Here is a 10,797-nt window from a genome sequence, read left to right as displayed (position 1 = left end):
GCTCAGTTGGGGTGGGCGCACCTTTCCTCACCTCCGTGCCGTCAGAACTCTGCTCTCCCAGTCCTGCGCGCACGCAAGGCTTCTTGTGCGGGGCTTGTCTCTTATCGAAGAGACGCTGCACGGTGTTACTTACTTACCGCCCCGCCCTCCGGCGTGCAAAGGAATCAGCCGTGAAGCAGGGATAGCAAAGAGGCCTGTCGGGATATTAGTAGTCCTCAGCAGATGACCGTAGAGCCCTCGAGGTTCCATCTTTGCTCCCTACAGGAGCGTGGCTCCGCACTCCTTGCCGCTCCCGCCAGCAAGCGACGCAATTGCCCTTTGCTGCCTGCAACACGCAGTACCTGCACGGCCCCAGTACTGCCGCTTACAGAGCGAGAGGCGCTCGCTATAAAGCGGCAATGAAGAACAAGGACGGCCCGTCAAGATGGCAGGACGAACATAGAGAGCCTCCAGCATTAGCCAGGCAGGGCTTGCAACTCACCTCGTGTCGTGGTTTAACGCCAGCCAGCAACAAAGCCCCACGCGACCGCTCACTCGCTCCACCGCCCCCAGTGGGACGGGGAGACAAGCGGAAGGGCGAAAGTGAGAAAACTCGTGGCTTGAAACGAAAACAGTCTAATCATTAAAAAGAAACAACAACAACAACAACAACTTGCAAGGAAAAGAAGAAGAAAAAATGACAGAGAATGGGGTGCAGGCAGCATGCCAGGGGTCTGGAGCCTGACGGGTGGTGGTGGGGGGGGGTGGAATATAGAGGAGGGAAAGGAAGCGGGGGGGGGCAGGAGATAGGAGAGCAGGGGACGCGGGGGGAAACAACTCGCGTGGGTTAAAAACTCGCATGGGTGAAGGGGGCGGGCTGGAGCAGCAGGGGGCATATGGGGGAGAAACACAAGCGGGGGAGAGGGTAGGTGAGGGTACAAAGGTGCATGGGGGGGACACGGGTGGGGATGACCTTACCCCAGGGAGTCCACCCAGGATGATCCACAGCAGGTAACTCGCCTGGGATAACCCGCAACAGAGCATCCACACCAGATCATCCACACTGGGAGGACCCCCGGCAACACCCCTCAAACTGCCTGTGCTTCACCCCCAATCTTCCCCAAACTGGGGAGTTTTCTGCTTTTTCAAAATACTCAGTTTGGGGTGTGTTTCAGTGCTTTTCCACAACATAAAAAGGGGTGATCTTTTGGTTGCGGTTTTGTGCATGAAAATGGGGTGGGTTTTTTGCTTTCCAGCTGCACCAATCCAGGCGGATTTGGCTTTCCCAGGAGTCCCAAATTTGTTTGGTTTTTTCCGTTGCAGACCCAGAATCAGGGGGTTTGGGGTTGTCCTGGTTTCGGCTGGAATAAAGTTCATTTTCTTCTGACTAGCTGGTACAGGGCCATTTTGGATTTAGAATGAGAACAATGTTGACAACACACCGATGCTGTAGTTGTTGCTAAGCAGCGTTTAGACTAAGTCAGGGACCTTCCAGCTTCTCATACCGCCCTGCCAGCAGAGGCTGGGGGTGCACAAGAAGAGTCGCTGAGCTAAAGGAGGATGCCAGGTGAACAGGTCAGCTCGAAATACACCACCTCCTTTACAAGTTAAGAGCGATTGGAACACTTAAAATCAGCACTTAGGCTAATCGATACCATTTTGAACACCTTCTTAGCATACAAGTAAACGCTCTCGCCGGTGTTGGAAAACGTCTCCTCCCTTCCTTACGGCACTGCTGCAGGGAGATAACCCTGGGAGGCTGCGGGACGAGGTCGTACACAATCAGAATCTACGCTTATGGATCCACCGCAACAGCTACAGCCCTTGCGCTGCTGCTGCTGCTGCTGCTTTGCATCTTGCTCGTTTGGTGAATAAAGCTGAAAGCGAAGTGGAAAACTTCAAAGAGCAAAATGAAAAATAAAGAATAAATCTCAATCATTCACTTTACACTAAAAAGGTGTGCCCATGTTTATATACATCCAATAAAAATACTTTTATAGTATAAGTATTTGATTTTCCTTTTCCATTACCTTAACTTGCACAGCTCTGAATTCATACCATTAAATTCTCTCTCTCCAAAGTACACAGTTTTAATGGGACTAGGGGTTTTTGTGCGTGTTGCATAACGCGGAGGGACACCTGGCCAGCTGAGCTGCCCAAGAGAGGTGCTACTGAACTGCCAGGGACACGCACCATTGAAAGCCAGACAGAAAGAAAGTACTTCAGAGCACTCCGTCAAAACATCAGGAAAAAAAAAAAACCCATAACATTCAGTTGCCTCTCTTTTTAAACATTTAGACAAATACCTAACTGCTTACATACACCTAACAAATCATATACTACAGCTATTTGGCAGTTACAGTTTAAACAATGCAAGTCAATTTGTAAAATCCCCACTGCTGCAATACCTCAGACTACCAAAAAGGACTGGTGGGTTTCCTAATGCTTTTGGCAGTACTGAAGCATGCAGAGCAACACGTTTTCATGTTATCTCGACTGCTACAACTGAGAAACCAAAGACCAGCGATGCCATCAACTTTAGGAAGATGGGCTGTGCTTGGGTCTTTGGAAGGAAATTGACTTTTTTTTTTTTCCCCCTCTTTTTTTAAAGAGAGTGAAAAGTCTTGTTACTGATGACTTCTACTGTCAAGTCGATCACCTCTGAAGATCCACTCTGATGGGAAGTTCATAAAACAAAATTTCTTTGAGAGAGAAAGACTTCCATTTTGGAAAATCTCTTTCCAACTGAAGTCACAATTACACACTGTAGGTTAAAGGAAAAAATACATTACTGAAGCAGTAACTCATCAAAACCACCTCAGGCCTCACTGTCACTAGTTACAAGGCTGCTAATGCTTCCTGGGAAAGCCTGGAAAACACACAGATGCGACGCCCATTTGTCCTGTTTTGCCCGCGTCTCTTCTTTGACCTTGACTGCTTTTAGTACAGATGCTAATTATCTCCGTAACGTTTTTGAGTACTACTATAAGATATTTAAAAAAAAAAAAAAAATCATTGACTGTAAAAGCATAAAGGTTTTATCATGAAAACAAAGTCTGTTTCTTCTGAACAGCTGAACTCTTACGAACAGTTTCTTCCCTCTTTTAGTACAAAATTAGCTTCACAGTATCATTTACTAGCAAGCACACAGAAACAGAAGATTATGCTTTCAGGAAGAGAAAATAAACTGAGGGAAGTAAACTTTGTATAGGTGTAACATGCTCCAGAACAGAACTTATTTTTAGTATTTGTGTTAAAATATTTCATGTAAAAAAAAGTAGAAGGAGAGCTGGCACACTCTCAACGTTAAAGTCCGTACCGCAAGTACCTTTGCAAAAACGCAGACACACATCGTAGGCGTACCTTGTACTTGCAGGCCACTACGGAATCTTTCCGTCTGTCTCGTACCGTCACGGCAGAAGAAAGGGCAACCACGGCAAAACGGTGCCAGCTGACATCCAGCTGAGAGAAGAAAAAAAAACATTAGCACAAAGCTGGGTAGGAACCCAAAGCTGCCTTTTTTTTTTTTTTTGTGAAGGTTTGTGAAGACAGTACGACTGAGCGGAGGAAAAACTATTTTTGCGTCATCTTCGGTACGGTTGTTGACACGGGCCACTAGAGCTTTTGCATTTTTCAGACAACTGTGCTTTTTTTTTTTTTTCCTTTCTTTTTTGACTCACTGGCAACTTTACTTTCACTAGAACTCACTTTCCTAGATACACGCAGGTGACACACATGGAGACCTACCTACATTTTCTCAAGCCTTAGTACAGCCGAGGCTTCATCACCCTATACGTCCCAAGTTGAGTATTTTTGCTAAAGAGCACAGCAACACATCTGTCCTTGTGAACTGCCTCGTTGCAAAAAAGGAATCATTATTTCCAGGCCGTTGCTCCAAACGGGCAAGATCTTTTAAAACCGCAGTTGTGCCACCAAACCCGCTCAGGGTCCCTCCTAGCTTTTGACCGCCCTGAGATTTAACAGGCACACGCTCCATTCCATCTTCCAACAGCAAAAATACGTTAACGCTCTCGGACCCAGAGCGCAACCCTACGGATGTCCACGCACGCACCCTGCCGTTTTGATGAGGAGCCACCGAGCACCCCTGCGAGCACAGCTGCACGCGCCAGATCGGTTTCCCCTACGCCGCGAGTTACCGGTTCCGGTGAACGTAGTTTCTGACGCTTTAAACCCAAAACCGTATCTCGACGCTTCGCCACAGTAGAAACGACCCATCGCCAGAACGCTACAAACACGCAGTAACACCAATTGCAAACCCACAGCAGGAACAGCTCCAGAAATATTTAGACCAGGAACAAGGGAGAAAAATAAAACAGCTTCATCTCACGCACAGGGGAGCGGCAGGCAGAGAAAAGGGTCGGCATTCTGAGCCCTTACAGAAAACGGGCATTCTCCTTCCATTCCTCAGCCCGTCCGTGAAGGTCTAAATACTGCAACACTACTACGGCAACGTCGAGAGCAGGGAACAGCAGCCCTGCCGCTGGACTTGCCACTGACCCATGCTATTTCCGTAGCAGGACGCGTACGCAGAGGGACACGTCTTGCCACACACAGCCCTGAACTTCCTGAAAATTTACGTTTACCAAAAAAAGCCATTTGGAACATATTGCCAAACAACATTCGGCAAGAAAGCTTTGATGCGTTTGACACACGCAAGTTTTTGGTCACTTGCTATTTGCTTCCTGTTGCTGCTGCTGTTCTTCCTTCAGAAATTCTACTCGTAGCCCAGTTATTCACTACTGGTTCAAGCATTTGCCTCCCTGGTATTACCAGCACATTCACAGAGGCAAATAACTTACTTGCTCTTCTACAATTATCCAAACGACAATTACAGCCACGAAAGAGAAGGAGAGGTCAGGCAGCAGAAGAGCTCTGCAGGCTGGCACCAGTCAATATTGCACTCTCGAAGAACAAACAACAACAAAACAAAACCGTGACCCTGTATCCTTCTTTTTTTTTTTTTTCCCCCCTTCTTCTTTCAGAGCTCATCCCTGCCTCAGCATTTTGTCTTGTCAGAGCATGAAGCGCAGGTGATCCGTACCCTGACGGCTTTTGCATGTGATGAATGCCTGTTCAGAAATAGTCCAGATCTGCAAGACTGGTGTCATTTCTATGGTTTTAATCATCATAACTCACATTTTATTTACTCACGCATTTGTGAGGAAACTAATTAACTTTCAGACACTGCCTCTGCTTTTTTTTGAGGGGTGGGGGTGGAAATGTGTTAGAGACTGAAAAACATTACGATTCAGAGCTCCCAACCATGAGGGAGTGGTGGAGAAATCAATGAAAGCAAAGACCAACAGCAGCAACATCAACTGAAAGTTGGCCTTCATTCCGATCACGTACTTAAGCGACTCTCCTTGCAAGTCTATGCCTCGGTCCTAGGAATGACTAGTCCCTTTTTGGAAGGACAAACTTTTTCACTTAAAAGTCCTAGACTGAAGACTCCGCTGAACGGAATGGGGATTGTGCCACGGGACAACGTGCCATCAACACTCTTAATGGGGAAGGGAAAAAAAAAAAAAACCAAATAAAAATCAAGTACCAGTTCCCATCATGTTTCACTCATTACATTTCTACTGGCATCTAGGTGCTCAAAAATGAACTACAGGGACACCACATATTCCTAAGAATTCAGTTATACATAAAAAAGTAAAAGGCTATTTCCAGCTTGCCCATAAAATCAGTATGAACAGAGAGAAGAGAAACACTCGACCCCCTAATGAAGCTAACAGGCAGCTCTGAATTTACCAGACAGGAAATTTCATTCTTTCACCTGAAACAAAAACACATCAAGAGACCAGTTCAGGAACAGGGCACGATCTGTTAACAGCAATTTTTCCATCAGCTTTTCGGCACTAGCAGCAAATTTGCCTTCTCTGTGGGTTTAACGTGGAGCATCTGTAGTGCCCTCGAACTCGCAAGTGTTTCTCTCCGCTCCCGCAGCCCGATACGTGCGATTACCTGAGCAGCAAGCGGAATTAACCACGCAGGATTTTCTTCGTGTGACGCGGAAGGTGACGCTGGGAGAAGAGGAGACAAAGAAATGAACCTGCTTGTCACACCCAGCCAATGGTGAAAAGACAGGGGAGGATTCTGCCGGAAGGGCTCTGCACCCCAGGAGCTCCCGCCAGCCGGTTTCTCTCCCCTTTGCCCGGTACCGAGGGGACGACGACACCTCGCCCGTGCCCCCTCGCGGGGAGGGGGGGCTGCCCCAGGTGAGCCGGGGGACCCCCACCTCGCTTCTGCCCGCGGGAACGGACCGGGAGAGACACTCCACGCAGAGAGAGGAGCGTGGCGTGGATTGCATGCCCGAGGGAAGAGGCCGGGCTCCCCGCTGGCAGAAGGACAACTCACCTCCCTGCTGCTCGGAGCTGCTTGCTGCGGACAGCCCTGCCTGCGCCCGGCCGCTCTTCCGCCGTGCTGGGAGCGCAGGCCGGCCGACGGACGCTCCAGCGAAAAGACGCTCCAGCTAATCGTGCCCCCTGCTCGTTACAGCCGCAGGTACTTTTGCCTCTGGCTAATGCACGCTCCAGACAGCGGACACCCCGCCTCGTTCCAGCTCCCGCTTGCTACAGTTCTGGCTCGTTGAAGCCCCAGCTCCGCACTGAAGCTCCGGCTGATTTCAGCTGCTTCTCCTTACAAGCTCCAGCTACGTGCAACGGTCTGGGCTTTCCATAAGGTTGCATATCAACTGCTGTCAGAACTGGAGCATTAGGATTAAACATCAGAGTTACACGCCAAGTAAATATTCGTTAAGTTTGGGCGATTAATTACTTAATAACTATTCCGAGCACCGCAGAAAGAAGAGCTGGACTCAAAGAGGGCACGTGGGGTCTGAAAAGCGCCTTTCGCCCCCACAGACCATCGCAGATGTTGAGCTCGGCCTGCTGCGTGCCGGCCTCCCGAACTTCGGCGTCCGACACAACCAGACCCCCATCTACGGGGAGGGACCACGCACCCTGCCCGCCCCCCGCTTCCCCCCGCAGCCCCCAACACCCTCCCACCCACCTGCAAAACCAGCCAAGCCGGCTCCCGCTTTTGGCCCCCACACCAGCTGACTCGGGGCCCATTTGGGAGCCAAAAAAACCCGGCTGCTGAGCCTGTTCTCAAGGCCCAAACACGCAGGGCCGGACTTCTGTTTCTGGGCCCAAAGCCGCGCAGCTCGGTCTGTTTCCGAGCCCCCAAATCAGCCACGCGAGCCTGTTGTCAAGCCCCAGGAACAGAAAACTTGTTCTCCACTTCTGACCCTGCAGTGCCCACGGGCGACGCCGAGCGTAGCCACCCCACAGGCCTGCACCCCCGGGGCCCCACACGCAGTTTCGGGGAGTGCTCGGGACCTGCAGAGGGCCCGGCCCCACGCCTCTGCAGGGCAGCCCCAGCACAGGCAGGGCATCGCTTCTCGATTGCCGTTTCAGGCTTTATTTCCCCGCCATCACCGGCACGGCCAGGCCCCCCACCCCAAACCTCCCAGCCGAAGCACCCCCGCGGGTAGCCGGGCCCAGCCACCCGGAAAACAAGAAAACCAAAGAGGGAACAACAAGACAGAGACCGTGGGGAAAGGCAAGGGGAAGGACACAGAAACAGAGAGAGCGCGGGAGGGATAGGGAGCAGGACAGAGAGATGGAGCAAGAAAGGAAAAAAGGACGGGAGGCAGAACCAAGGGAAAGAGAGACAAGGACGGGGAGCAGGACAAAGGGACGGAAGAGGAACAAAAATTAGCGACGGGCTGCAGGACAGAGATGAAGGGATTAAATAGACACAGGGAGCATGACAGAAGGACAGAGAGGAGACAGACAAAAGGGACAAAGAGCAGGCCAGCATCGGAGGGGGAAAAAACCAACTGCGATGGGCAGTGGGAGAGAGATATGGAAAAAAGAAAAAAATACTGAGGAACAGAAAAAAGAAAGCAGCGACAGCTAGCTGGACGGGAGACACAGTTAGAAAGGGCGGGAGAGGGAACGGGGCAGAGAAAGACAGACAGAAAAGGTAGCACAAGAAAGCAAGGCAGAGGGACAGCAAGGCGGGGCGGGGGGGGAAGGGACGGGACAGGGGTCTGGACAGAGATGGAGAAATAAGCAGCAGGGACAGAGGAAAAGTGACAGAAAGAGGGACAGGGAACATGGCAGAGAAGGAAAAATGAGGACAGCGGCAGGACGGAGATCAAAAACTGGGACGGTCCTCAGGACAGAGAGGAATACGAATACAAGCAGGGAGCGGGACAAAGGGATACAGCGAGAAACGACGGGACAGGAAGCAAGACAGAGCGACAGACAAGAACGATGACAACGAGAGAGAGAGAGACACTGACAGAGACAGAGACCGTGAGAAGCACAGGGGGTTGGGGAATTTAGAAAGAGAGGTATCAGGAGCCCTGCAGAGAGAGGGAGGGTGAATAAAAAAGGGGCAGGAAGCAGCACAAAGGGTCACAGAGAGTAAGAGATGAACAGGAAGGAGGACGGGGACAGTGAGATCCAGAATGACAAAAATAAACAGCAACAGCGAGCAAGACAAAGGGATAGAGAGAGAAACAGAAAGTAGGAAGAAGAGAGATAGGAAGGCAGGGACACAGAGCAGCACATACAGGCGCAGAGAGGAGAAGAACGCCAGGGAACAGGGTAGAGAAATTGGGAGGCGGGGGAAGAGGCAGATGCAGGTCAGAACAAGGAGATGGAAAAGGAAAAAACAGCGACTGACTGCAGGACAAAGACGGGGGGCTGGGGGCGGGGGGGGAGAGGGAGCAGGACAAGAACGCAGAGAGAAAAAGAAAGGGGGGCAGTCGAATGAAAGAGAGAGAGAAAGGGGGAGAGGAAGAGGGAGCAGGACAAGAGAATAGACAGAAGAGGAGAGGTACAGGGAAGCAAAATAAAAATAAAAAACAAAACAAAACAAAAAAAACCCCAAACGTCACAGCAGCACGAGAAAGCTAGGGGGCCAGGAGAGGGGGAGGGAGGGTCCGGGACGCACAAGAGGAGCGACAGGGCCCCGAGGGCCCAGGACTCACCACAGCTCTCGCTCTTGGAGCTGCCAGGAGACCTTGCCAGCTCAGAATCTTCCTTCTCCTTCTCTCCTGTAACTCCAGTCGCTTGGCTGTCCTCCACATAACGGAACACGCGAGCGCCTCGCAGCTCTTACGAGATGAGGCCCCCTAGACACGTAGCCTCGCTCGCTCGCTCACTACGTGGCCGTACCGCGCTGCTGGTCATGCATACAGACCCTGGCGGTCTGACCTGCTGTGGACTACGAGGAGGGATCCTCCCACACCCAGAGAGGCAGGCTCTCTCTTGCCTGCAGCAGGAGGCAGCTGCCGGCCGGCCTTCCGTTTCTTCTTCTCGACCTTTCTGTGGCCTCTCCAGCTTCAGCAGCTCCCGTCCACAGCCAGCAAGCGCTCCGCCTGTCCCTCTGTGCTCCCGCGCCGCGAGGAGAGGGAGGCCAGGCAGAGACAGCCCACGCGAGCCTGAGGCTGCTGCAGTCAACGGCATCCCCGGGGACGAGCGGACAACCGCACTCACAGCGTGGCCTCTGGGAGAGGGAAAGAGGCAGCAGTGACCGTTATTACCGTAGCTCGACCCTGGCCGGAGCCCCTCCTTCTGCAGGGGCTTCCGCAGACGCCGCTCGTTCCCCGCGCCGCTGCTAACGGCACCCACGTTCAGGGAGACTCGAGAACATCGGAGGGCCAGCTTGCTGCCCTCACGACAGGGCTCGGGGGCTGCCTGCGGCTACAGCACAGGCTTCATGGGAGGGGCTGGAGCTGGGGGCAGCCGCACGGGCCGAGCGGCGCCGGGGGAAGGCGCCGGGGGAAGGCGCCGGGGGAAGGCGCCGGGGGAAGGCGCCGGGGGAAGGCGCCGGGGGAAGGCGCCGGGGGAAGGCGCCGGGGGAAGGCGCCGGGGGAAGGCGCCGGGGGAAGGCGCCGGGGGAGCTCCGGCAACTCGGGGAGGCGCCCGCTGGCCGCGCCTGGGGGGTGCCCGCCTCCGTCCCCTCTTCCCTTCTATCGGCTCTCGGGGAACTGCCCGGCGCTGCCCTGGCCCGGCTCGCCTCCGGCGGACCGGGAGCCTGCCGCAGCGGCCGCTTCGCAGCTTCCCGTCCCGCCAGCCCCGGGCGGCCGGCGGGCGGGAGGCACCCCCCCGCCACCGCCACCGCCCCGGCCCCCCGCCGGGGGGGATCGCTCGCCTCACCCGCGGTCTCGGCGCTCGCCCGCCGCCGCCACGCTGCTCCCTGACACCGCGCATGCGCCGGAGGGGCCGGAGCCGGCGACCGAACGCCGGGCTGCCCCACGCGCAGGACAGCGCATGCGCCCGGGAGGCGCGTCCGCACGGCTGGTCGGGGAGCGGGCGCGGCGGGAAGCCCGCGGAAAACCACGCGAAACCGGCAACGCTCCCGAGTCTGACCTGGTCGGACTCCGGGGGCCGCGGCGGCAGCGAGGACTACGCCGCGCCCGAGAGCCGCGCTGCTGCCCGGCCGCCGAGTCCGCGAAAACTACAGCTCCCGGCATGCCCCGGGAGGCAGCCTGCCCTGCTGCCTGACCCCGAGGGGACGCCGCTTCCGTTTCCGCCCACCCCCACGCCGGCGCAGCCGCAGTCCCCGCCGAGCCCCCAGCGCCGGTCCGTGCGGCCCCCCCCCCGCCCGGCTCCAGCTTCGGGCAGCGCCCGCCGCCGCCGCCCCGGCACAGCCCCCCCCTCGCCCGGCTCCAGCTTCGGGCAGCGCCCGCCGCCGCCGCCCCGGCACGGCGCGGCCCCCCCCCGCCCGGCTCCAGCTTCGGGCAGCGCCCGCCGCCGCCGCCCCGGCACGGCGCGG

The 10,797-nt window shown here is 54.6% G+C and overlaps 1 long non-coding RNA gene across 2 annotated transcripts; it reads right to left on the bottom strand.

The window, feature by feature from the left end:
• Nucleotides 1-599: 599 nt before the first annotated feature.
• Nucleotides 600-9,767, bottom strand: LOC142028149 (uncharacterized). Of its 2 annotated transcripts, XR_012649434.1 has the most exons (5): nt 9,008-9,767; nt 6,361-6,709; nt 5,968-6,026; nt 3,343-3,441; nt 600-1,856 (listed from the first exon to the last, which is right to left on the bottom strand). It is a non-coding gene; the product is annotated as an uncharacterized LOC142028149 (long non-coding RNA). The 2 variants fall into 2 exon arrangements; XR_012649435.1 differs by lacking the exons at nt 5,968-6,026; nt 6,361-6,709.
• Nucleotides 9,768-10,797: the final 1,030 nt, after the last annotated feature.

The sequence above is a fragment of the Buteo buteo genome, unplaced genomic scaffold (genome assembly GCF_964188355.1).
Source record: "Buteo buteo unplaced genomic scaffold, bButBut1.hap1.1 HAP1_SCAFFOLD_165, whole genome shotgun sequence".
Taxonomy (NCBI): domain Eukaryota; kingdom Metazoa; phylum Chordata; class Aves; order Accipitriformes; family Accipitridae; genus Buteo; species Buteo buteo.
Note: the sequence above shows the minus strand (reverse complement) of the source record. Positions and strands in the feature narration are given on the sequence as shown.